Here is a 26148-nt window from a genome sequence, read left to right as displayed (position 1 = left end):
TTCGGAATTTAATCAAAATTATACCTATGTTCATTGGAAAAACATAAAAACGAGAGAATTCATTTTTTAAAAAGAAACAGTAATGATTTGGAATATTCATATAAATCTTAAAACATATTTTTAAAACCCAGTAATTAAAAACTGGAACTAGTCCAAAAATTCTACATGAAATCAATGGATCAGTGTAGGAAGCCTATTGGAATTCCCTGAATAAATATAAACATAATATATGATGAAGGAAGTACCACAAATAGGTGAGGAAAGAATAACTTATTCGACAGTGTTAAAAATTTGCTTTATATTTGAAACATAAAATCACTATATGTTTTACCTTAAACTTTCCTTAAAGTAAATTGAATAGCATAGTGTTAAAAGTTTTTTAGATAAATCCATTAAAAATGTTTAGTTTTAAAGGATTATCTGGAAAGAGAAAAAAATTAAGAATAAAGCAAAGAAAACAATCGCTTTTACAAATCATAGTTTTAATTGCATACTCATTAATATTTATGGAATGTTTACAACATCTGGAGCAGTCAGAGGTTTCCAGTTTAAAACGGCAGATTAAAAAAGGTGTTTCCTTTCCTTTTCTCCCAAAGCTCCATTGCAAATTTGAGTAAAGAATATAAAAGAAAATAAATACACACTAGTTCTGAGAAGTGGTATTAGGCATTGACAGGGTTACAGTAGAATGATTGAACAAATGAACAAATTAGACTTGTCTCTTATAAAACCGGCAAGGATGTTATTTTTAGTGATAATGCTCAACTCTTGCAAAGGCACAGTGTAGTCTTAAGAAGTTGGTGAGGCCAGGTGCCGTGGCTCAAGCCTGTAATCCCAGCACTTTGGAAGGCCGAGACCGGCGGATCACGAGGTCAGGAGAGCGAGACCATTCTGGCTAACACAGTGAAACCCCGTCTCTACTAAAAAATACAAAAAGCTAGCCGGGCGAGGTGGCGGGCGCCTGTAGACCCAGCTACTCGGGAGGCTGAGGCAAGAGAATGGCGTGAACCCGGGAGGCGGAGCTTGCAGTGAGCTGAGATCGGTCACTGCACTCCAGCCTGGGCGACAGAGCGAGACTCCGTCTCAAGGAAAAAAAAAAAAAAAAAAGTTGTTGGTGAAAATGTAAACTCGTGTAAATGTTCTGAAATGCAACTGACATTATTTTATAACACTACAGAAATACCAATACTTATGTACAAAAATGTCCATTGAATTCATAGCCAACAGCAAACAGCCAGAAATCACTATAAAGCCAGCAGTAGATTAATTTAATTACAGTATATTTTTTCATGACGGAAAATCATAGAACTATCAAAAATCATGTTTGAAAATAATTTTAATATCAGAAAATACTTGTAACATAACACTAAGATCAGAAATAAAATTATGTATATGATATATACATATTATATATAAAGAGATTATAGTGACAACGAAGTAAAGATGAAACTGATAACAGTTTAAGGTTGTGGACCTGAGCAATTTTCTTTCCTTTTCTTACATTTTTCAGGAGTTTCAAAGATTTCTACCAAAAGTAGATAATTCTTATAACAGCTATCAGCTGGCACATCCCTGGAGCTGGAGCCTTACTCTCATCCTCCCTTTGGAGTTAAGCATCTTAAAACATCACTCTCTATTTGCTGGTCTCCACTTACTCCTCAAATGTTTACAGTCAGCCTTTGAATCCTCCACAATTCTAACCAAATTCTTATTGTTAAGAGCACTAACGCTTCCCAATATTCACACAAATGCCCATTTTCCACTTATCTGTTCGGACTTCCCTTTAACACTAGCCACTAGTGATTCTCTCTTCCTCTAAATTCTCTCTTGGCTTCTGGGATACTACTACTACTTGACTACAAGATTCTGGCAGTGGAGTAATATACTGCCAGAATCTTGAAGAAAATCCAAAATTCAAAGAATGTACACAAATTTGAAGACTATACACAAGCTGCATATCAGTCTACCCTTTTTTTCTTTTTTCTTTTTTTTTTTTTTTTTTTTTTTTTTTTTTTTTTTTTGAGAGGGAGTCTCGCGCTGTCACCCAGGCTGGAGTGCAGTGGCCGGATCTCAGCTCACTGCAAGCTCCGCCTCCCGGGTTTGCGCCATTCTCCTGCCTCAGCCTCCCAAGTCACTGGGATTGCAGGTGCCCGCCACCTCGCCCGGCTAGTTTTTTGTATTTTTTAGTAGAGACGGGGTTTCACTGTGTTAGCCAGGATGGTCTCGATCTCCTGACCTCATGATCCGCCCGTCTCGGCCTCCCAAAGTGCTGGGATTACAGGCTTGAGCCACCGCACCCGGCCCCCTTTTTTCTTCCTATTAAAAATTATTTCTATGCTTGCTTTCAAGACAGAACGCCAAAAGTATTTTAATAGGTGTGTCTACCACTCACCATAGGGAAGCCATTTAACATTTCAGTATGAATTAATTTAGGCAAAACAGTAAGAATATCAGGATACTGGTGGTACTATACTTAAATGTCATACATTCAAAATGTTCATCTGTAAAAGTGATTTCTCCAAGGCCAAAGGAAGGGTTTCTTTGTTTGTTTGTTTTGTTTGAGACGGAGTCTTGCTCTGTCACCCAAGCTGGAGTACAATGGCACAATCTTGGCTCACTACAACCTTCACCTCCCGGGTTCAAGCAATTCTCCTGCCTGCCTCAGCTTCCTAAGTAGCTGGGATTACAGGCGCACACCACCATGCCCAACTATTTTTTTTAGTGGAGACAGGGTTTCACCATGTTAGCCAGGCTGGTCTCGAACTCCTGACCTTGTGATCTCCCTGCCTCAGCTTCCCAAAGTGCTGAGATTACAGGCATGAGCCACCACGCGTGGCCTAAAGGAAAGGTTTTAAACCATTAGTGCTCCAGAAAACAAGTTAGATTAGCTACAATGCTCCTATGCCTAGGTATCAATGGTTCATATATGCTGAAATTTGATAAAGGAACACCCTAATATACTATTGATATATTTTAAAGATGAAAATAGACTTTTATAAAGCCCCTGTATTTCCCATTTTTCCAAAGAGACTAAAGCTAAAATACCAGAGTTTAATACCATATGTGACTCCGGTAATATTACTTTTTTTTTTTTTTTTTTGGAATACATTAACTCTCTTTATTTTGTATTTTTATTTTTAACTATTAAGTTCAGGGGTACATATGCAGGTTTGTTACATAGGTAAACTTGTGTCACGGGGATTTGTTGTACAGATTATTTCATCACCCAGGTATTAAGCCTAGTAGTCAACTATTTTTCCTGATCCTCTCCCTCCTCCCATCCTCCACCCTTGCTATTTAAAAAAAAAGTGGGGAATCACCTTTTTCTACCACTTGAAAGAATCATTCCTCTCGTTTCTGCAATTTAAGAGCTGCTCATTGTTAATAACTCTGAACTGGAAAGCATTAATGTGGATGAACCATTGAACCATATAAGAAAAAAATGACAAGCACATAAACTACATGAAATAAGTTGATTTTTGAGAGTCTATCATCCCAGCGTCTCAGCAATTCATTATTTTAAACAAGAATTAATCAAAGTATCTTTGCATTAAAGGAAAAACAAAATAAGTGCTTATGGAAAATATAAAATATAAAATCATTTCTATATATGGTGAATTATATTTAGAAAAATGAAGGGGGTGATTTAGTTTAAAGCAGATGATGTAATCTGAAAGGGCTGAGGTTCTCAGTACTTTTAAGTTTCCCTGGCATTTACTATTATGTAGACTGCAATAATGTGAGCAAATGCACCAATCAATTGCCACAAGAGGTCAAACTTTGTACTATATAGAATATTGTAAGAGAAACCTCATCTGTCTTCAAAGCACCTCCTACAAGTAAGCCTTGGAAAATGCCATCCAGCAAAATAAAAATAAATAAATATGGATTCAGTTAAATAAATATTCATTGAGTATCATTACTGGTGCTTTTAAATAAATATAAATTTTATTAAAAAAAAAATTTTTTCTGCCTTTCCCTAGTATGACTTAAGCTCCATAAAGGTAGGGATTGTAGTTAAACTTGGTAATTGCTTTATTCTCATTGCCTAACTAAGTAGTAAGCACTCAACATTTATTTACTGAGTAAATGACTGCAATTATTATTTTGAAACAGGATATATAGATGAACCACATGCATCTCCACTATCAGCCCCACTTTTTTCTTTAATTGTAAATAAATGAATCTTCTAATTATATGAATTTTCTTACTTTTGAACAAAATTCTGAATCAAAAGCTTTTGCTTGAGGTACTAAAGTTATTTACATAACTCAACTACAGAGAAAATTTCTGGGCTAATGTGTACTACAGGTGGAAGAAGAAAGTAGCAAATAAAAGTACTGATTTCACTACAGCTTTTCCTTGAATCTGGGGTCTTTCATTTTACACATTCACAGTAGCGTTATAAATGACCAAGAGAACTGCCTTTACCTTTAGTAATAACAAAAAGTATGAAAGGAAACTAGAACTTAGATGCTAGGCATAGGCACATGAAAGACAGCTGTGGCCTTTGTTGTTTCTTCTAGTAATGGAATCCACCCTACTTTAGTTTGGCTTAAGCCAAAAAGGCAAAAGACAATTTTTCTCTACCTCTGTAATAGCTGGTTTTAGTTACATAAATAAGTTCTACTCAATGAGAGTGAAATGGAAGCAGAATTGCTATGTGCAATTTCTAATGTATGCCCTTGAAGTTTCACTTTTCACTTGCCTGCCAGCTGGAATGAGACATGGTAATGATTAACATCCTGGACCATACAGACAGAATTATAAACCAGAAAAGGTTTAACAACAAAGACACTTGGGTCCTGAGACTGTGAAACCATAAAACCAGCCCTGCCTGCTTATGCCCAAATTATTGTGTGTGAAGTAACTGAGCTACCTTTTCTAAGTCACTGAAGCCCTAGGGGAACTCAGGATCCTGGTTTGCCTAGAACTGGGGGTGGGGGGGCGGGGGGGAGTTTCCCAGGATGTGGGACTTTCAGCGCTAAAACTGGGAAAGTCTTGGGCACAAGGGGACGAGCTGGTCACCCTATAGCTTTGACTTAACATACAAGTATCAAGAAACAGCAGATGTTTTTAATTGCTACATGCCTTCCCTGCATTACCAGCTTTCTAAACATTAACTCATTTCATACTGAGATCACATGAAGGCAAGAAAGTGGCCCCCACTTTACAGATAATAAGACTGAGAGGATGAAAACTTGACAAAGATCTAGTATCTAGTAAACTAATGTACTCATATCCCACTACGTGAAGGGAGAAAGAAAAGAAAGCTTAAAAAAAAATTGTTAACTGTGGACCAACTGTGGAAAAATCCAGCTTTATATCTACTTGGTTGTTAAATAGCCCAGGTTTTAAACATGTATCTTTCATCTGTAGGCAATTCTTGTTAATCTTAAGTTATTTATGGTGACTATTAGCAAGTAAACTACTAAAAGCAAAGAATCTCTTAAAATAACATTGTAGAATGGGAACATGTTGATTTCAGGTAGGAGAATAAATAATTCAGAAAATTGAGGCCACCTGTTGTTGGTTAAAAGTGCCTCCTGTCCAAACAACAAACAAACAAACAAACAAACAAAAAAAAAAGGTCGGGCACCTTGAGAGTACAATCTGGGTAAAAACCTCACACTGACAGAAGTCAGTTTGGCTGTCAGTAGTTAATAAATATAGGTAGCTCTAGATTTTCAAAACCCTCCACATTACTAAATATTTTTTCATTCCATCAGAAAAAGTAAAGAAATTTATGTGTATAGAAGCCCACAGCTTAACTGCAGAAATAAAACTGAAAAATGCTGAATGCAAAGGAAGAAGGAATTTGGTTCCATTTCACAAACTTAATGAAATAAATTAATCCAAAGTTCCCTGTCAGAAGTTTTTGGTAAAAATTTCTAACACAATCACTTTTGCTTTTAAAATATTGCTTTGCCTGATAACAAAAGCAATATTTTAAAAGAGCATAATGAAAAATATTGTATTACTATTCCATTCCTTACACTAGTATGTCATCTTATGAAAAATAAGATTAATAGAAATCTCTACAAGTATTACAGAGACAGACCTTTCTTTACACACATGAAATACTGAACGGAAGAGACCATTAGGAATACCACTCAAAAAATTCAATTTTGCACCTGGAACATTCATAAGTGCCAAGAGGAATACAAAAGAACTTCTTATGAAGGAGAGGTTATAAAGAAAGTTGTTGTTGCTGTTGTACCATTCCAAGCTAGGTGCACTTAACACTTCTTCAACACAAGTATCTGCAGTTATCTCTTTTCAGACATCTACAGTACAGGTGGTGAAGCTGTAATGAGAAACTCAACCCTATTCGCTTATCAGTGATAGCTGGCTTAGGCCCACCTGGGGAGTTTCTCTGCAAGCACTAAACAGGAAGGTAAGATAAAAACAAAAATGTAGTGAGAAAATAAAAATAAGATAATACGAATATCAACAGACTGCACTCAGTACCTTGTACATAGTATGTATCCAATTAATGCTTGATGATGGTGATTAAATTTAACTATTTAGAACACAAACATATAATCACATAATGAAGTTGTTTTCAAATTCTGGCATCCAGAAGAATCACTTCAAGTACTTACTAAAAATACAGGTTCCGAAGTCACCTCAGCAAATAAGCTGTTATGGAGTCTAGGGAAAAATCCAAGAATCTGCATATTTAGTAAGCAGCTGGGGATATTTGTGTAATTCTCCACTGGATTGACAGATAAGGATCTACTACTCGCTACTTATATGCAATAAGAGAAATATAGCTAATACAATGAAAGTAATGTGGATCCAACTATCAAGACCTGAATTAAAGCTCAATTATCTTGGGAATTTAGAAAAGCATAATGCACACAGCCCCAGATTCCCAGGAACTCAGAATAAACAATTCCAAACAACTTTCTGTTTAAATTTCTGTATACAAAGTACCAGCAGTCTCTCAGGAGCACATGAATAGTTTTAGTACTTAATAAGTAGTAAAGACATATAGTAGTTCCTTTCATTTTTATTTTGTTTAATAGTCAACTTCCCCATTATTACTTAATTAATTAAATTCTAAACTAATTTGAAGTAGTGTGTTAGTAAAGTATTATCAAGATCGATTTAGATAGATAATTAAAATAATTGCTAATGCATATATAAAATGTTGGGGTTTTTTGAACATGTATGGTACTTGGTAACCTAAGACTATCTTTTCAGTTAGCTCACAGTTCAATTAGTTTAAATTATAAAGATATCATTTTAAGTGACATATAATGAAAAGAAATATAAAATGATTGCAGCATGCATCTATGGATCTGCAAATCAGTAGCCTTTGTCATTCAGGCCAAGTCATTTAATTTAGGTCCCTAATTTTCTTCACCTGTCTGGTGGGGCTATGAAATTAATTTAAAATATTCCTTACTATTCTAAAACTTACTGGGAAAAAAAAGGGTTTAATAATAGGTTTAATGAGATTGATATCTTTGGTTCATCAAAAGTAAAGGTCAAATCAATAAATTCTAAGAAACAAAATGAAAGGAAAAAGAATTTACCTTGATTTTAAATTTTAAGTTATAGAGAATCATTAATGTGAGACACACTTTATAGGGATACTATTAAAATATAAATTGTGATTCAGTACATGTAGGGTGGGGCCCCATCATACCTATTTATGAAACAAGCTCTCTAGTGATATGGGACTACTGGTGCTTGGAGTGCATTTTGAATAAGCAAGGATTTACAGCAAAACCATGAGGCTGAATAAAGAGTAATGAAATGATCAATAACATGGTTAAGCAAATCAACAATGCCAATAACCTATTGGAAAAGAATATTTTTAAATTAAACATACATGAAAGGATAATTTGCTTAAAATAATAAAAGAAACTAATAGATCTAATGGGCAATTTTTTAAATGAACCGATATGTGGTAGATGAGCCAATCTTTGAACATATGGCTATAGTCCAACTGCACATAATAATCACCTGGGAAGCTTTGGAAAAATAGAGATGCCTGAAAACCTGCCATCTACAACGAAGTTCAATCAAATAAGAATTTCTGGGGATGAGGCCTAGGACTAAGGGTTTTGGACTTTTTTCAATTCTCTTCCCCTTTATTCCCTGTGATTAAAAATTAAGAAAATCTAGGCTACACTTACACAATGTCATAGCAAAGTATACCAAAATAAACAACTAATTCAACCCTGTTTTTTTTTTTTAATAAACTGAGAAATGTATAGGTTTATCTCAACTAAAAATATTTGTTGATGCCTCAATAACCAATTAGTAAGTAAAATAAGATACGAGTTTAGTTTATAAAACTAACCCGGAAAGCATTTTAAAATCTAAACTTAATTTTTCTTTTGTCCTTAAGATGATCAGAATTTTTTCGTTTTGTGAGAAAAGTGAATTGATGAGATATCTATAAGTGGGTCTAAAACTTCAGCACGCCTCACAATCACCTGGGGGGCTTGTTAAAACACACACTGTGGGGCCTGCCCTCATGGTTTCTGATTTTACAGATCTGGGATGAGTCCAAGAATTTCCATTTCTAACAAGTTACCAGGTAACACTGATGTTTCTGTTCCAGAAACCAAATTTAGACAATAAGGATAAAAGTTTGTAATTTTTAAAAAATGCAATTTTCCTTTTTAATAAAGAAAACAGTGGTATTAAAACTCTTATGTCTTGATCACATACCTCATTTTAAAATATATATATGTGTATATATATCTATATATGTAAATATGTGTCTTCTAAGTATCTATGATTATACAGGTAAGAATGTATAGTTTTGTGTCTTCTAATATCTATGTGTATATACATATATGTATTTATATCCATATATATGTATCCTAAAGAATAAGATATGGGTTTCTATTTCTACAATTCCCCAAGACTAGCCTGGTACAGTTATCTCCACGCATCTGCATCATGTGATAAACATTCAGCAAACAATATAGAAATTCTTTGATTCTGATCCCATCTTTACACAAGTGAGAAAAGTTTCATAAATCATACAACTGAGATTATCTGAGGCTTTCCAGTCTAACATGTATACATTTTCTTTTAAAAAAATACAAAAACAATGATTGCTGTTTTAAAATGTTTGTTAGTACTCTTCATAATTCTCTTTTATTGGGATTTTAATTAGAATACAGCAAGTGAATCTGGTGAATATCCAGATCAAATTTTCATCTTCTCCTGCAATGAAACATATTCACATGTAGGAGAAACAGCTTTCAACACAACATTACTAGAGATTCTTAAGGCTACAGTAATGTTGTAGAATCACAAAAGATCATGGGATTCTTTCCGCCACTAATGAAGATATCCTTTCTTTACTATCACTAGTTTAAATGTATTTTTAACATTATTAAGAGTCACAAAATAAATTTTCATGTAATGTATCAAACATGTTTTCAGGGCAAAACTGGCCAAATATAAACAAGCAAATTAGAACAAGAAACAAAATTCTAGGTATTTTCTTATTCAATTATTTGAACATCTTCACAGGTGAACAAATAACAAACTTCCCTATCTTATAAAATTCTACCATCATCACTAGGACAAGGTTGTATTAGATAGGTTGAGTATTAGATAAAAAACAGCAGTTTTACTAGTCCCCAGAAGTGGAAAAATGTTGGTAGTTTCTGCAGAAAAACAGAATGAATTTATCTAATGTTCCTTTACTAACAGGTAAGAATGTACAATTTTGTGTCTTCTAAGTATCTATGATTATAACAGATATTCACCACAATGAGGCAAGTCCAGAGAAAGTCTTTTGCGTATCATTTGCCATTGTCTTGTGAAAATTAGATAAATATACTTAAACATTGACACGATATATTTGTGCCAAAATGATACTAAAATTTTAAAAGCCAAACTATTATCTGACATATGGCAGTGACAATTTTGGAGAGTGTTTATATGGTACAGATAGAAGATGCCGGATTAGGACCTAGGAAATCTGAATGCTAGTTCCGACTCTGCCAGCGAATAATTGAACTAGCTGTGTAATGCGAGACAACCACCCCATAAAGATTTTGCCCCTTTCACTACAAATGAGGGGTTTGAAATCACCTACCTTTAGTTTTTAAATTGTGACTCATTTATTTTTTTAATGAAAATATGTTTTTTGACAAACTAAAGATACCATTCAACCATGTCTGAATATCTTATCTCTGATCAATAGTGTTTGTCCAAGGTGCATGAGGAGACAAGAGACTGCACCCTCTAAGAGTTCATACTCTCCTTAGAGGCAGAATGAAACCTAATTGTTAACATGAATATATGTACAAATCAGAGTCACAGAAAAGTGACAGAGACTGGGAAGCCACAGTCTAAGGTGGGACTTGAGTGTCAAAACCTTGAGTGAGAATTTAGAAGTGCAGAAGAAAAAAAAGGCAGGACATCTCAAGAGGGGGGATATCCTGAAATGAATGCCCCAGTGGGTAAATAGAATAGAATCCTATTGAGGAGTATGAGAAAATAAATAAGTCTGATCAGAAAGCAGCTAGACAATAGAAAGCCTCGAAAGCCAGGCTAAAAGTTTTAGATCTCCATGTGAAAATAAACGCATAGTCAAATCACACTCGAAGGCAAGTGGGTCAGTAAGGACAAGTGACTGATGGTTATGGGCAGTGGGAGGTGATGGAAGGTCAAGGTAATGGTGAAAAACAGTCATTTAACACCAACGGTGAAGAAGTGATGCAGAACTACACCAAGACATCAGGAGGTGAATGGAAAGTCTTAGGCATGGGAAGAAGGTCTTCATGAAGGACATAGTGATCAAATTAGGAATAGATTAGCTATAAAGGGTAAAAAAGAGTGAATTTCACAACACCAAAATCTGTCTTTGAAGACTGAGGCAAATGGGATGTCAGATCTGAGTTAGGAAGTTGAGCTGGGAACTCTAAGCTCTTGAGAGTATAGAAGAAATCACAATTAGAAGTAAGGATTTGTGAATCATCTACATATAAGTAAAAATCCAGTCTATGAGCATCAAGAACTACACCAAAAGACTGAGATCAGAGAAGAGGAGAGGTGCTGGGACAAAAGATGTTATTAAAAATGTCAGAAAGGAAGAAGAGGCACAACCAAAGATCAGATGGGGAGTCTCACCATTACAGATGAGAAAAGGGGAAGGGACTCTAAAGGAGCAGGAAAGAAGCATGGAGCAGAGGAGGAGATTACTGAGGACTACAGTGAAATTACTTAAAGGTAATGGTAATTTCAGTGGGATCAAGGTTCAGCATCCCCAGAACACGAGGCAGGTGGTGAGCTGTAGTTCAAGAACTTGCTCTAGGCAAGAAGCTTTAGTTTTAACATCAAATTCCCCGGACTAGGTTGTCATTTTGACTGCAAACGGTTACTTGGGACTCTATCAAGTTATGAGCTGTAAAATGCTACTACCTATAGGGCAATGCTCCAGGAGCAGAATGAGGACTAAACAGTAGAAATATATGTGTAAGAGATTTGCAAACTACAATAATGCTGTATGAATCTAACACTTTACTAGGGGAAACCAAGTAGTATCTCTAATATAAGATTAGTGTCAGAGATGGTTAACTGTAACAGTTTCCCACCAATATTCCTAGCAAACTTCAGCCCTACCCTGGCAAGGTGTTCCCTATTTTGGATGTTGAGGACCACAGGCATGTGGGGGGTTTTGTCAGTTTTAATTAAATTCATTCTCAGATCAATACCATGGTTTCCTGCTATAACACACTCAGTTTACATAAAGCCCAAATATGACACTGAAACACTATTCTTTTCTTGTTGAGTTTTTTTTTTCTCCAATATTTTTCCCTTCCTTCTCCCCATTTGTCCTTATCCCCTGCTTCTAACTTACTTCCCCTTACAGTTTCTCTGACTCTCACTTTATCTCCATTAAGATACATTCTCACAAATGTCTACAAAGTATTTTCAAAACAGGAGAAAATAAAGTCAGTGATCAGCATGAACATTCCTTAAAACAGTTTTATTCTTGGCCTTTATCCATACATTTCACCATTTTTCCTTCCTTTTGAATAGACAGGTAAACCTGTTTGACTAGTTTTCCCCTAAGAGCTGCTCCCCAGATTGGCTTGGTGAGAACAACTCAATAGGGACAGCAGCACAAATGCAAAATCTATGTAAAACACAAGGGCCTTCTTCATGAAAAGAACCCAGAGGAAGGGCCTGCTGCGGAGCACTAACGGCCTAGTCTTAGAGCAGCTCTCTCAAAGCAGGAAGACAACACCACTGAATCACTCATTCCGTTGCTAGTAAAAACAATTTTTTAAATTAAAATGTAATTCTTCCTGTTGATGCCTCTGAATAATGGATATTATGAGAATGAGGTAGAATCAGATTAAGACTTAAGTGTAGAAGTTTAACAAATTCCAACAGATGAGACTATATTCAAGATGTGTTATAGAAGTGTGTCCAAGTTTGTTGTTGTTGTTGTTGTGTGTGTGTGTGTGTGTCTGCTTAATTAAGCCCATTAAAAAATTTGAATTTGCAAAACAGGTATTAATAATCAAAATAGGGTTTTTTTCTATGGTAAATTGTATGTTGCTATTCCTCTAAATAGCAAAGTCCCTGGGTATATTTAACATATAATGTGCTTTAATGTCACTATCCACAATTTTTTTTCTGTAAACTATTTCTAACATACAGAAAAATATAAAGATTAACATAACAAACATCTGTATGCCCATCACTTAACATTTAAGAAATGTTAAATGTTTGCCCTATTTTCTTAAATTCTATAAATATGACTCAATATATAACAGTTGAATTTATATACAGCTTTTCAGGAACCTATTAGAGAACATACAGCATGTTTGCGCACTTGATTCTATTTTGTAAATTCATTTAAACTTAATGTTTCACTTGGAAGAAAATTAGCCCCATAGTTTTTACTTATTAAAGCAAGTTATAGCTAATGTAATAACTAAAAAGTCATGATTTGGTGTCTTAAAGTATTTTGAATATTAAATTTCTTCAAAACAATTAAAAAGCACAAAATGATTTCACAAATATTTTGTTATATAATATTCTCAAATCAAGCAAATATTTACCAAATCAGATATGAATGTAAATGTCTTTAATGAACTGGACTCCTTGCAGATGCATTTCTGTTACTTACATCAAGTCAATGGAAATAGATTATACCTTCAAAATAAAATCAATACAGTGATTACTCCAAATTAACAATTCAGATACATAGTACAACGCTACAAGCAAACTATTTCTGAAATGTTCCTACTATACATCTTTCCATCTAATCTAAATATTTTAATATTTACACGAATGTCCATCCAGAGAATACGAACTACACTGTCCTAGATACCCTGCCATTCATAAACCAAAGGTACTATTTTTATTTTGGCTACGCACTCCTAAATGCTTACCTAAGTGTGGCATTCTGTATAAGTCAATTTCAACTTGGTATCTGTTATCTCTGTAAGGGAGTGCGGAGCATGACAATATACAGTCTAAAACTGAGTTGGTGAATATATAACATGGAACTAGAAGAAACCCTAAACTGAAAATCACCTGCTCAGATTACTATGCTTTACAAATAACAGGACCATAAATCATGAAGGACTAAGCACAGTGGGGGAAAAAATAAAAGCACCGAAACGCAACTGTAAAATAGAGAGGTGCTGATAACAAAGAGTGTGGCTAGCGATTTTCAGGTAAAGAATATAATCAAATATTAAAACTACAGATAAAAAATTCATTTCATCTTAAAAATATGGAACATCTAATTTTCTTTTGTTCAACAAATATGTATTGAGACAACAATTATTCATAATATGCCTTATAACCTATTAGTAAACAGTATGTTCAATTGTTGATTCCCACACCAGTGCAAAGATGTAAACATTTTCTCAAATTATGCACTAATTACAGAGTAATAAAATTATACACATATTAAAATAGAAATCTAATTTAAAATGTTTATCTCTAATATAAAGCATCACTTCATTCAAACAGAAAATCCTAGGAAAAAAGTAGGTATATTTAAATATTACCATAGTAATCTAAATTTGACAAAAAAAAAAAAAAAGCAAACAAACCTCTACAAATCAGTCCTTCCCCTATCACACAGGCTAATAATTATTTTTCACATGTTGATTTTTAAGACCTATGAGGTATAGAAGTTTCTTAGGAATCATCAAATATTAAATTACATTTTGTTAAATTTTGAAATCATCTGTATTGTTTTCTGAGTTTGTTTTCAGCTACTACTAAAATGAATAATCAACGTCCTTATAGATTACCTAAGGAACTAGAACACACTTAAAATACTAAGAGTACTTTAAACAGCACATTAGAAACCTGTAGGTTTAATTACCCGGTGCTTTATAAACACAATGTATATACCACCAGATCCTCCAGACTGGTGGAAGCATGGATTGTCCTGAGAAACCCAACATCTCTGCAACGCTCTTGAGGCAATTTCCACTCTCTCTTCAAGGACTTTGTTCAATTGACTCCATCTGCTCCCTTCAAAATTTTCAATGGCTGCTATTCTACTGGCTTTAAAAAAGTTAAAAGTATGATCAAGTTTTCATCTTAAACATATATTTTCAATCAATCTCCGTGAATTCTGAGAGCGAGTACTTGTGAAAGCAAAAATGACTACGGACCTTCTAAACACAGATTCAAGTCCTGGTTTCCATAAAACAGTTAGCATTTGTTAAACACAAACCAGTAACCTCCCAGGCATTGTGCTTGACAGCTTTTATCTCATCCGATCCTCCTCGCAGTAGCCCTATAATGTAGGTGCTTCTCACCCCATGTGGAAAAAGGAAATGAAACTAAATTGTGAGCTCAAGGTCACAGAGCTATTCAGGGCTTGGGACAGGGTGGGAACCGACACTGTCTAATACCCCTCATTTCAGTACCTGACCTTCTCACTTTCTGAAATTTTCTCATTTTTCAGCTGCTTTTAAAAGTTACACCCCCCTAATTCTCCTCTTGCCTCTTGTTCTGTACCTTCTCATTTTTCTTTATTGCTCCCTATTTCTCTACCTAACTATTAAATTTTAGGATCTCCCCAGGCCTCTGTTTCCCTATTAACTTTTGGTACTTGCCCTGGAAAAACCTATCAACTTTCATGGTTTATAATTACCTATACACTGAAAAATCCTAAATGTTTCTGTGTGTCTATCCTTTTATCTACCCACCATTTATCTACCTGCCTATTTAGCCCAGGACCTCGCTGCTCAGAACTCACATGCAATGATTCATTGGACACACATCTCCAGTTCGATTTTCTATAAGCACTTCATGTTCTACATGTCTAAAACTGAACTATCACACTTGCTCTCAAATCTGGATCTCCTTTTAAGTTCCTATCCCATCCTCCTATACCACCCACTCGCAATCCTCCACCAAATCGGTCACCTAATCTTAGAGGTTCTACCACCTGAATATCATTGTAACCAAACCCTTTTCTTCATCCCACTGCAAACACTTTGGTACAAGGACCTCAAACTCTGTTACCAAGGCCACCGCAATACCTTCTAAACTACCATTCAAATCTCACGTTCCTCAGATCCCTCCTTCTAGATTGCTCTAAGAGCTGTTTTCTCATCACATCACTCCTTAGTTTAAAACAAGCTTGAACTGAAAATAGTTCATACTCCTGAGGACGGCAAACAGCCCTCCACGATCTTGCTCCTGCCTCCAGTGATTCATTTTTTATGTCACCCTCTAAGAAACCCTCAAATCTCCCATTCCCACACAGAATTGACCACTTCCAACTTTCTGCTCAGGGTACTGTGTGTATATCTCTATCATGGCACTTACAGAACAGTCAGCACTATACTGCAGATATTGAAAATAGCCTGTTTCCTTCTTATCTCCCCCTTTTAAGCCTAGAGCCCTCCCAGGGCCTTAACTGTATGCACATCCCCAGAGCACAGTGCTTGGCACATAGTATACTTTCAACAAATATTTGTTGAATAAAAGAATGAATGTTTATGAAATGCTTCAGTTTAAGGAGATATGATTACCGCTGTTTTCAAGACCAAATTAAATCATTTTAATCATATTTATTATGTACCTCCTCCATAAGTACATTTGCAAAATAATATTTAAATAATTAACGTAGCCTCAAGTAGCAGGGTTCTCAAATAATACTTCTCATTCCGGACTTCCAGGGTAGAAAAATATTAACTACACTACATTATGGTTAGTAAGTTTCAATGGCAGAAAGTAATATGTAAAATATCCTAGTATACATATTCCTAAACAAAGACAATCTGGGCCTATCATAAAAAAGTAAACCTTTTTTAAGCGCTGCTTCAGTTTCTCAGAAACACCAAGCTTTTCCAGAAGACTTAACTGTCTGAAATTAAGACACCCTCCTAAAGATCTCATACACAAATTTTTCTATAAAAAATACATTAAAACCTTTTATATAGAGGCCACCCTTCTGGAAACCTAAACATTTCAGTTCTCAGTCCAAACCACAAATAAAGCATGTGAACAGAAAGTATCTGTCACAAAGTTTACAGGATTTATACTCAGGCAATAGCCCACATCATTTAATGGAAAACAAAAGACAACAGATAATATAGCAGCAGGGCCCGCTCACGGTCTGACAGCAGCAGAAAGTGATAGCCGATAACAGAAAGAGGACCCAGAAAAAAAAAACATAAAAAGAAGAATGGTACTTCTGTCTCCATTCTAGTATTTCAACCCAGCAGGCTGAGACCATTTACTATAAACAAAAACAGCTCTATACACCTCAGCGAATAGCACTATTCAATTCTTTATGAATTCATAAAGACAACCCAAAAAGAAAGAATAACTTACATCCAATATTCTCCAAGGGAACAAGGAAGACAGTAAGATTTAGAAATTGCTTGTGGGTTACAATGGCTCATTTTTTTTTTTAAGTTTCAGTAATTAATGGTGTGAAGAGTCATCTACCTAGAAAATGTGCTTATGTAAATAAGTACCATTGCAGATGATGTCAAATAAACGGGATACCTTGCATAAATAATCAAAAGTTCTCACTCTCCAAGTGTATCTTAGAAATTCCCAGGTGTATATTGGAAAATCCTAGCATGAATTAAAAAGCAACAAATTGATATTACTTGATAAACAGGAGCATGATTTTAAAAAGGATTTGAGGATTGAAGGTGGGATTTTCAGCAATGTTTAAACGGTAATGAAACTGACAGTTGTTCATAAGGTGCAATAAAATGTTTTAATTTAAATTATTGGGAAATGTAAACTGCCAAATCTTTAAACAAAAAGTAGTTTTTATCCAAAAAAAATTGTGATAAGCATCTTTATTTACTACATTGGTTTATTTATTCTAAGATGCATACCAAGCTTAAATACAACAAGCACAGTCCTCCAGAAATCTTAAATTTAAAAAGAGTTTGAATCTGTATAGTAGTATTGCCTGGAAAAAGGCAGAAGTATAGTTTTGGCTCAGTTATGCCCAACCTCCTAATGGAGAATCAAGCTTTTACTAAATATCAGGGCACTATGATTTACTGTAGTTTATAAAGACTCGTATAATACTAAAACACACAACACTAGATGTCAACTTAACCTTGTAGGTGGCAGGCAAATCATACAATACTAGACTGTTTTTACCTGGCATTATCTAGAATAGTTGCTGAACACAGACACATTCCTAAAGCAAAACCTCAAAACACCAAGAGATAGTTTCTATAGGAGAAAACTAAGCTGGCTAAGATTTAATTCAATTAACACAAACTTCTGGTCTCCTTTACTATATAACATTGAGATGCATGACTCTTTAAAATCTCCTGGGGACAAAGTGCGGTTACTCTTAACACTATTAAAATATTGGTTAAAGATAACTATTGGGGCCGGGCGCGGTGGCTCAAGCCTGTAATCCCAGCACTTTGGGAGGCCGGGACGGGCGGATCACGAGGTCAGGAGATCGAGACCATCCTGGCTAACACGGTGAAACTCCATCTCTACTAAAAAATACAAAAAAAAAAAAAAAAAAAAAAAAACTAGCCGGGCGAGGTGACAGGCGCCTGTAGTCCCAGCTAATCGGGAGGCTGAGGCAGGAGAATGGCGTAAACCCGGGAGGCGGAGCTTGCAGTGAGCTGAGATCCGGCCACTGCACTCCAGCCTGGGCGACAGAGCGAGACTCCGTCTCAAAAAAAAAAAAAAAAAAAAAAAAAGATAACTATTGGGTACTGGGCTTAATAACTGAGTGATGAAATAATGTGTACAACAAACCCCCGTGACATGTGTTTACCTATGTAACAACCCCAAAACCTAAAATAAACGTTTTTTTAAAAGAACAGAAAAAAAGACACTGTCCTTCCTCCAAATTTTTTTCTGGGGATACGTCAGAAGCACGCCAATTCTGAATGAATATAGACGTTTTTGAACATGAAATTATCAGAAATTATAACAACGATTTGGCATCTAGCCAAACTGCTAACATTCACGATACTGATCCTGAAGAACTGGTGGTACAAGGTAACAGCCTGAGGGGACTGAAGATTTTTGGAGTATTTGGAGTAGTGTGGGTTTTTTTCTAATTTTTACCAATAGGACCCACCAGAAATAAAAGACTATCGTCACTGTTAACACTAGCTCATAATAAAGGTGATTCTCCAGAGCACACCTGGTTTGATACAGCCACCCACTCCTTCCCTTGGCGACATTCTCCGCTGAGAACGCCTAGTTAGCGCAATCCAGCCATTCACATTAGTTCTCAGGACGCTCTCAGAAGTTCTCTACCTTCTCTCCTCTCCCCGCCTAGATGCTGAAAGGTGATGGGAACTCGCGGTACAGGTACAGAGGCTATTCCTTTCCTAAGGGAGTGCTGCACAATGGCACGTTTACCGTACTCAATTTTATAAATCCTCAATTAAACCAGCGAGTTTGCATATAGAGAGTGGGTACCCGGCCCGCCTCCTCGGATTGTCCTTCTGCCCCGACGCACTGCATCTACTTGCACTCTCCGATGCGGTTTGCCTCCTTCAAATCCAAAACACACATCCCAAGCTCCCTCGCCGCTCCTCCAGTCCGTGGAAGGCGCCCTTCTTTTTGCCAGCAGCGCGTCCTTCTCTCCCCGCCCGCAGGCGCTCACCTCTTCTCTAATCCCAGGGGCCCACACAGGCTTCTCTAATACAAGGGCACCCCGTACCATTCCCAGATAGGCGCGGGGACCCGTGAAACCCTGCCACCACTGTACACTGTCCATTGTCGAGGGTCGCGAGGGCACGCGGAAACGGCGGGCCCCGAAAGGTCTCAGCGAGCTTGTACAGCCCTGAGACATTCACCACCCCCAACACATCCCGCTCTTGTTCCTCCTTAGGGGGAAGAGTAAGGGGGAGTTGAAGAGGTTCCGAAGCTCCTCCTGGTCCCCCATCTCTATCCCTGCCGTGGCAGCTGGCTCCGGCCTCTGGGCGCCGCGGTGCCCATCCCTTCAGGGGTCAAGTACAAGGCCCTCGGCCGAATCGCCTCCCTGTTATACCCTCCCTCTGCCTTGAACGCACATACGCGAGAGAACCCTCAAACGGATGCCATATGGGAGAAACAGGATTGCGGGCGCTATCAGGGGCCAGCTTAAAAAGATCTCCTTCACATCCCCTCAACCCCTAGCCTTTCTCCCTACCCCGTCAGCCCCCTCTATCCACTCCTAACTTCCTCAGCCCAACCCCATCTGTGCTTTCTAATTCCTACCCCCCCGCCCTGGATAGCAGCCATTCGCCCGGCACTCACCTCAGGGAGCAAACAACGCCCCTCTCCTCCACCCAGCCCGCCCCTCTTCCGCCCGCTGGAACGGCGCGTTCCCTCCGCTCACCTCGTCTCTTGGCTGCCCCGCGCGAGTTTGAGTGTGTCTCTGCCGCGTAATTGTATCCGGGACAGAAGGGACCCGTGTTTGTGCGCTGAATCAGGTGTCGCCGCCTTCGGTGGTTCGGGGGCGTAAGGGAGGCTTCAGAGTTAGCGTGTTCACTAAGGAGGACTCTCTGGGTTCACAGTTGATAGCAATGCTTTAACCGTGTCCTCCCTCGGGTCCGCAGCGCGCCTGCTCGTCCACAGCTCCCCGCGGGCGGCCAGGCCCCCCGCCCCCCAGCCGCGCCCCGCCCTACGCGCGGCGAGCAGAGCTGGAGCGCGCCGCTGTCCTTCCGCACTTGGCTCAGCGGGGCACGACACGGGCCGCCACGCGCTCAGCCTAGCATCACTCGCCTCGGACTGCGAGCGCCTCCAGCTCCCCCGGCTGGGGCATGGAAGCAGACTCGCTTTAGTACCACGCGCTCGCAGGCTGGGCGAGGGGCAGAGCGCTGGGATCCGGCCAGTCGCCCGCTAAGCGCGGTTGGCTTGCAGGCTGGGACTTTTAGCTAGCCCACTGGGCGCTCGAGTTGCGAACTCTGATACCCGCACGTGGCCCCGCCCACTGTTCTCTCTCTGCGAGGCGTGTCCCGCGCCCTTTCCGCCACCACCCACGTAGTCCCTGTGCCGCCTTTTATCATCAAGGCAGTTCAGTGAGCTTTGCGAGTTGATATCGCGCGTTTTCTCACCTTCCTACCTTTCCTGCCTCACTCCTGCTGAATCTATTCAAAAGTTATACTTGGACAAGCGGATGGAGGAGTCTGGAAAATGAAGAGGGTGATGCTTAGGTGAGCAGGTACCTGCACTGCCGCCAACCCAGGCTTCAATTCTGGCTCTCTTGAAGCGGAAAGCCTTAAAAAACGGGAGTTTGGGGATACCGAAAAAAAGTAAATAGGGTTGCTGGACTGAATAACATCCCTCCTCTCAGGCTCGTGCTGAAAGGGCCATTCATGCTTTGCCTGGTTGAGCCTGTGGCGACTTTATTCTGACGAATCTGCCTTTGCCAGAGGCATAACCTTGCCAAGTTGGCGTCTTGTCCAGCAAGCAACTGTGCCCAAGGCTTGCTGGAGCAGCCTCTCTGTGGCGCCTCAGACCTTTGAGCGCCTTTGAGCGCCTGAGGTAGATTGTGAGTTTCATGAACATTGAGAAAGTCTAAGACTGTGCGTGTGTGAGATATCATATATAATATATATAATTTTTATATTATATATAACGTTATATATAATATATATAATTTTTATATGATATATAATGTTATATATAACGTGAACTGAATTGTTTATTGTTTATGTTTCATGTCGAGCGTAAATTCCAGAAGCTAAGATGCTGCCACAGCACACAAACATTATGTGTTTAAACGTTGGAAATCAAAAATGCCATGTTGGGTCGTTCTTTCCTTGTTCAAAAGTGAGATTCAGAAATAGATTGGGATTTTCTGCCCTTAGATAAGAAAACGGAACTTATATTTTACTGTATATGTTATCAGTTAGTGATAAATAAAAAAACTAATATACACTGCTGTTATTATAAAATCCATATGCCCAAGAATGTTCACTGATGGAGAGATCTTCAAATGCCATTTCAAAAAAGATAATGCACTTTTCTTTGCAGATTAGAAATTTGAACATATTCCCTGTGCAAAATGCAGGGAATATTTTCACAGCCTTTGTACCTGATCTAAGGAGATTACCATATTCTCTATTTATTTCTTATTTAAATTGCACTAGAAAACCTAAAGTAAATGAAATGTAACATAATAAAGAAAAGAGAATTTAGACATTTACTTTAAAAGCTTTATTTCTCAAGGATCAAACTTCAGTTTCAAGCTACTGTTTTGATGATGCATATGTAAATTCTTGGTTAAAACTTGATCATTAGCAATTAAAACAACTTTTTTCTTTTATTTTACAAAAATCTTTAAAATTGTTTCGCCACATCCTTGTCCTTAAAATGGTGTTAACTGATCATTGTGTAAGGTTTTTGTCAGATTTTTGGATAGAAAAGGAGTGTATATTATGTATAGATATGTCCATGTTTGTTGTTTCTCTGATCTATCTGTTGTTGACCACATTAAATAATGATTATTGAATTTCTCACAGCTCTACACAGTAAGGGTGTTCCATAAGGTAAAACAAGTTTAGTCAATCATCGTATGAATAGTTGAAATACACTTTTGGAGTTTGAAATGATAAAAGCAAGAAATCAGTGAGGTTCACTTCACCGCCTCACTCCACTTTTCCTTTTTTTTAATGCTCCCACCTTTAATTGTTAACATTATTGATTAAGTAGTAGAATAAATGAATAATGGAAACATTTACTACTTGTCTTTAAGGAAGGCTGCATATTTTTCATATTTAATGCATCCTTCAAGTTCCCATACAGATTAAACAAGAGTCTCCCTGTCATCTTTAGTTTATAGAATGTTGAATGGGACAGCATAGGCTGTAGTGAGAAAGTTTCAGCCAATGTGGGGTATGCTATTAAAATTCTCTCATTATTTATATGGACCCTATATATCAGTATTCTCAATTGGTTTTTTTTTTCCCAGAAATACTTGTTATAATCATTCACCGCATATAACTTTATTGGCAAATATAAACAACCATATGCGAGATATTATATAAGCTTTGTAATCATTCACCATTAACTCTGGGATCAGACTCCCTAGAATTTGAAGAAGGAATTAATGAAATCAACTACAAACTAATAGTAGTAGTAATAGAAATTTTTAAATCCTCTTAAAGTTGCTGCAAAGTGTGACCACCCACTCTTACACTCAAGTTAAAGGAGAATATTAACAGGCTGTCTTGTCTCTGTGGACAGTGGACCTAAACTATACTCCCCAACTCCAAATTCCTGAAGTTTATTACAGGCCAGCAAGCTCCTGCATGGCTGCAGTCATAAGACCGATAAGTTTGGGTTGCAAGATATGTTTTTCTCAAGATGTAAGAAAAGTTGTAATGCTTGATTAACTGCCTTTGTTTCTCGCTTTTGTAACTTGCTTCCTGCCTCACGTAGTTCCTGCCTTAAGATGTTTAAAAGTAAGAAAAACCCTTTGTTCGGAGCTCAGACTTTCTGGACATATGTCCAGCTGGGCCAGTGATCACTTTAACAGACTCTCCTGAACCGTTTTCAGTCTCTCCAGTCTTTGATTGTCTGTAACATTTCTGGGAGCTCGTCTGGGATTGGAGACGGCAGATTTTCTCTCCTTTGCCTGTAGACTAGAGCCCCAGGACACAGGAAATCTAGGGTCCTTGGTGCCCCCACGAAAGTTTCAGTCCCGAAAGGGAACTGCCCTCCCACATTCTGGGGCCTTCCCCCAACAGCACAAATGGAACCGGTGGAAAGGGTTGCAGGACAGTCACGGGAGCAGTGCGCAGACATCTGAACCACGTTAAGGTTTGGGTCCTAATGCAAGACCCGTCCCATAAGGACAGAAGGGGAGCCTGATCACCTCCCAGGGCATGATGACTAGTCTGACCCAAGGGGACTGGGACAATGGGAGAGTCCCATTGATTCAGACGAAACTCATACCCTAACCGACATCAGATGCGGGTGGGGCTCGCAAGTTGGTCAGAAAGGAAAACCAGTCCAGGGACAGGGGAGGTGTGTGAAAGTGTGTGAAAGAGACACTCGGAAGAGACCAACGCAGGGCATGACGTGGGGAGGCACAGATCTCCTAGCGTGGACTGTGTGCTCTGAGGCAAGTGTGGGAAAAACCAGACCTAGAACACTGCATACAGCCCATAGGACCAGCTCTGGCTGCAGCTAGCTGTAACAGGAATTAAGGCACTCTCCTGGCTAAGCAGTATCCGCCATGGCTGCAGTTAGCTGTAACAGGAATTAAGGCACTTTCCTGGCTAAGCAGCATCCGAATCTCCCGTGATAAGACCCAGTCTGGTGGATCCAAGAGTGAAAGTGAGAGTGAAGGCATGCCATGAGGGAGGAAATGGGAGGAAAAGCATCAAAGCCTACTCCACTGGAGTGCATGCTGAAAAACTTTTAAAAAGGTTTTAATGGTGATTACAGGGTTAAGCTAACTCCACAGAAACCGAGAACCCTTTGTGAGATAAACCAGCTATCTTTTAATGTAGGGTGGCCAGCCGAGGGGACAATAGACAAGGAGATAATTGGCCGAGTGTTTCAGGTGGTCACCGGGCTTGGAGAACAGCTCAGGCACCCAGATCAGTTCCTGTATATAGACTCCTGGCTAAATGTAATTCAGACCCACCCTCAGTGGCTGCAGACCTGCTTTGAGGCCTACTGTAAGACTCTAATGGCCTGGACAAAACCAGGAACCATAGAAAAAGACTGCAAGGCATCAGAAAAAGAAAAGGAGTCACAGGAAAAGCAGAAAAAACCCGTCCTACAAGCCCCACCTGAAGACTTAGAAAGTCCACCCCCCTATGCACCAATTTATCCATCCCTGGCAAGGCTTAGACAGGAGGCTGCCCCAGCTGCCTCCGGAGGTTCAGACTCAGAAGAAAGCATCCCTCAGGCAACACCACACAGAGAGAAGTCAGAGCCATTGCCTGAAAAGCCAAAGGAGGAATTCCAGGGGGATGAGGTTGGCCACCTTAGGTCGGGTCGTGCCCGAGCAATGCAGATGCCCCTCTGAGAAACATGGGGACACATTTATTTGAATGCACAGAATAAAGTCCAAGGGGGAGAATGGCTCTTCGTTTATCAGCCCTTCTCTACTACTGATCTCTGAAATTGGAGACAACATACTCCCTCCTATACAAAAAAGCCTCAGGCTCTTATAGATTTAATGCAGCCCATTTTCCTAACTCACAATCCTACCTGGGCTGATTGCAAACAACTCTGTCATTATTTAATACGGTAGAGCACCGAAGAGTTATACAAGCCGCTTTCCAGAGGCTGGAGAACAATGCGCCTGCAGGCACAGGAGATATCAAGCAGTATGCCCAACGAGTACTCCTGATAGAGGCTGACCCAGGCTGGGACCCTAACCAGGCTCAAGGGCTACAAAGTTTGCAGCGGTATTGAGAGGCACTCCTAAATGGAATAAAGGCTGGAGGGAAAAAGGCCACCAATATCAGAAAGGTCTGAGGTCAGCCAGAGGCCAGATGAAAGTCCCAGTGAAGAGACTCTGCGAGGCTTAGCAGCTTTATATGCCATTTGACCCTGAGGCTGCTGAAAAACAGTACATGGTAAATATGGCATTTGTAGGGCAGGCCCAGGGAAATACCAGGCATAAATTGCAGAAATTAGAAGCTCCACAGGCGTGAGTGCTACTCACTTATTAACCTGGCTACGAAGGTGTACATTAACCGAGATCTGGAGGCAAAGAGATCAGGAGGCAAAGAAGGAAGCTAATTGGAAGCTTAAGGAAAGGCAGATTTGCTAGCAGCAGCCTGCACAGGAAGGGAAACTTACTTTGCAAGGAGGTGTGGGTGCATTCGTGATAAAGGCCAGTCTGGACAGGGATATAAGAGCTGGCCGAGGCTAGAAAAAGATTAATGTGCATGGTGCAAAAGGAAAGGACTCTGAAAGGATGAATATAAGGAGAATAAGGAAAATGGTCAGGACCATAGTATAAGAAAGCCACCGGCCAAGGGCTACTGCACCTGGGAAAAACCCACAACCTTCTGGGCCTGCTGTGGACGGCAGGATATAAAGTGTCAGGAAAAAAGGCTCAAATCTGCTTTAAAAGTGTCCAGTATTTAGGCTTCTGTATAAGCCAAGGGAAACGATGGCTCGGTGGTGAATGAAAGCAGGCTGTTTGTGCGCTTCCTACTCCAACCGCCCTGCGCCAGATAACAAAGTTCCTAGAGGCAGCAGGGTTCTTCTGCATTTGGACCCTAAATTTCTTGCTCATGGCTAAGCCATTATATGAAGCCACAAAGAAGGGCAAAAGGAACCTCTCCTATGGGGAAAAGAGCAGGACATGGCCTTCAAAGAAATCAAGAAGACTTTGATCCAGGCCCCGGCATTAGGACTGCCAGACATGACAAAGCCTTTTTACCTGTATGTTCATGAAAGTAAAGGAATCTTGGTACAAATACTAGGGTCATGGTATTGGCACATGGCTTATTAGTCCAATTAACTAGACTTGGTGGCTGTGGGATGGCCACCCTGTTTCAAGGCATTGGCAGCCACTGCCCTGTTAGCAGAAGATGCTAACAAGCTCAAATTAGGACAAAGGTTGATAATTCGGGTGCTCCACACGGTCGTCACCCTGATGGAGCAGAGGGGACATTGCTGGTTTTCTAATCCTAGGATGTTAAGATATCAAGGGCTTTTGTGTGAAAACCCATGCATAACCTTGGATATTGTGAATACTCTAAA

General features: G+C 38.8%; 1 protein-coding gene across 11 annotated transcripts in view; it reads right to left on the bottom strand.

Annotated features, from left to right (window-relative positions):
* Window positions 1-19961, bottom strand: part of UGT8 (UDP glycosyltransferase 8) — a 159328-nt gene extending 139367 nt beyond the window's left edge. For 9 of the 11 annotated variants that reach the window (XR_013417544.1, XR_013417542.1, XR_013417546.1 and 6 more), the window contains exon 1: window positions 19808-19961. The gene's annotated coding sequence lies outside the window, so the exon portion shown is untranslated. Of the gene's footprint in view, window positions 1-19725 lie in introns of all 11 variants that reach the window. The other 2 variants (XM_078002694.1, XM_078002695.1) reach the window with 1 other exon arrangement.
* Between the last annotated feature and the right edge of the window lie 6187 nt (window positions 19962-26148).

This window comes from Macaca mulatta, chromosome 5 (genome assembly GCF_049350105.2).
Source record: "Macaca mulatta isolate MMU2019108-1 chromosome 5, T2T-MMU8v2.0, whole genome shotgun sequence".
NCBI lineage: Eukaryota > Metazoa > Chordata > Mammalia > Primates > Cercopithecidae > Macaca > Macaca mulatta.
This window is presented reverse-complemented; position numbering and strand designations above follow the sequence as displayed.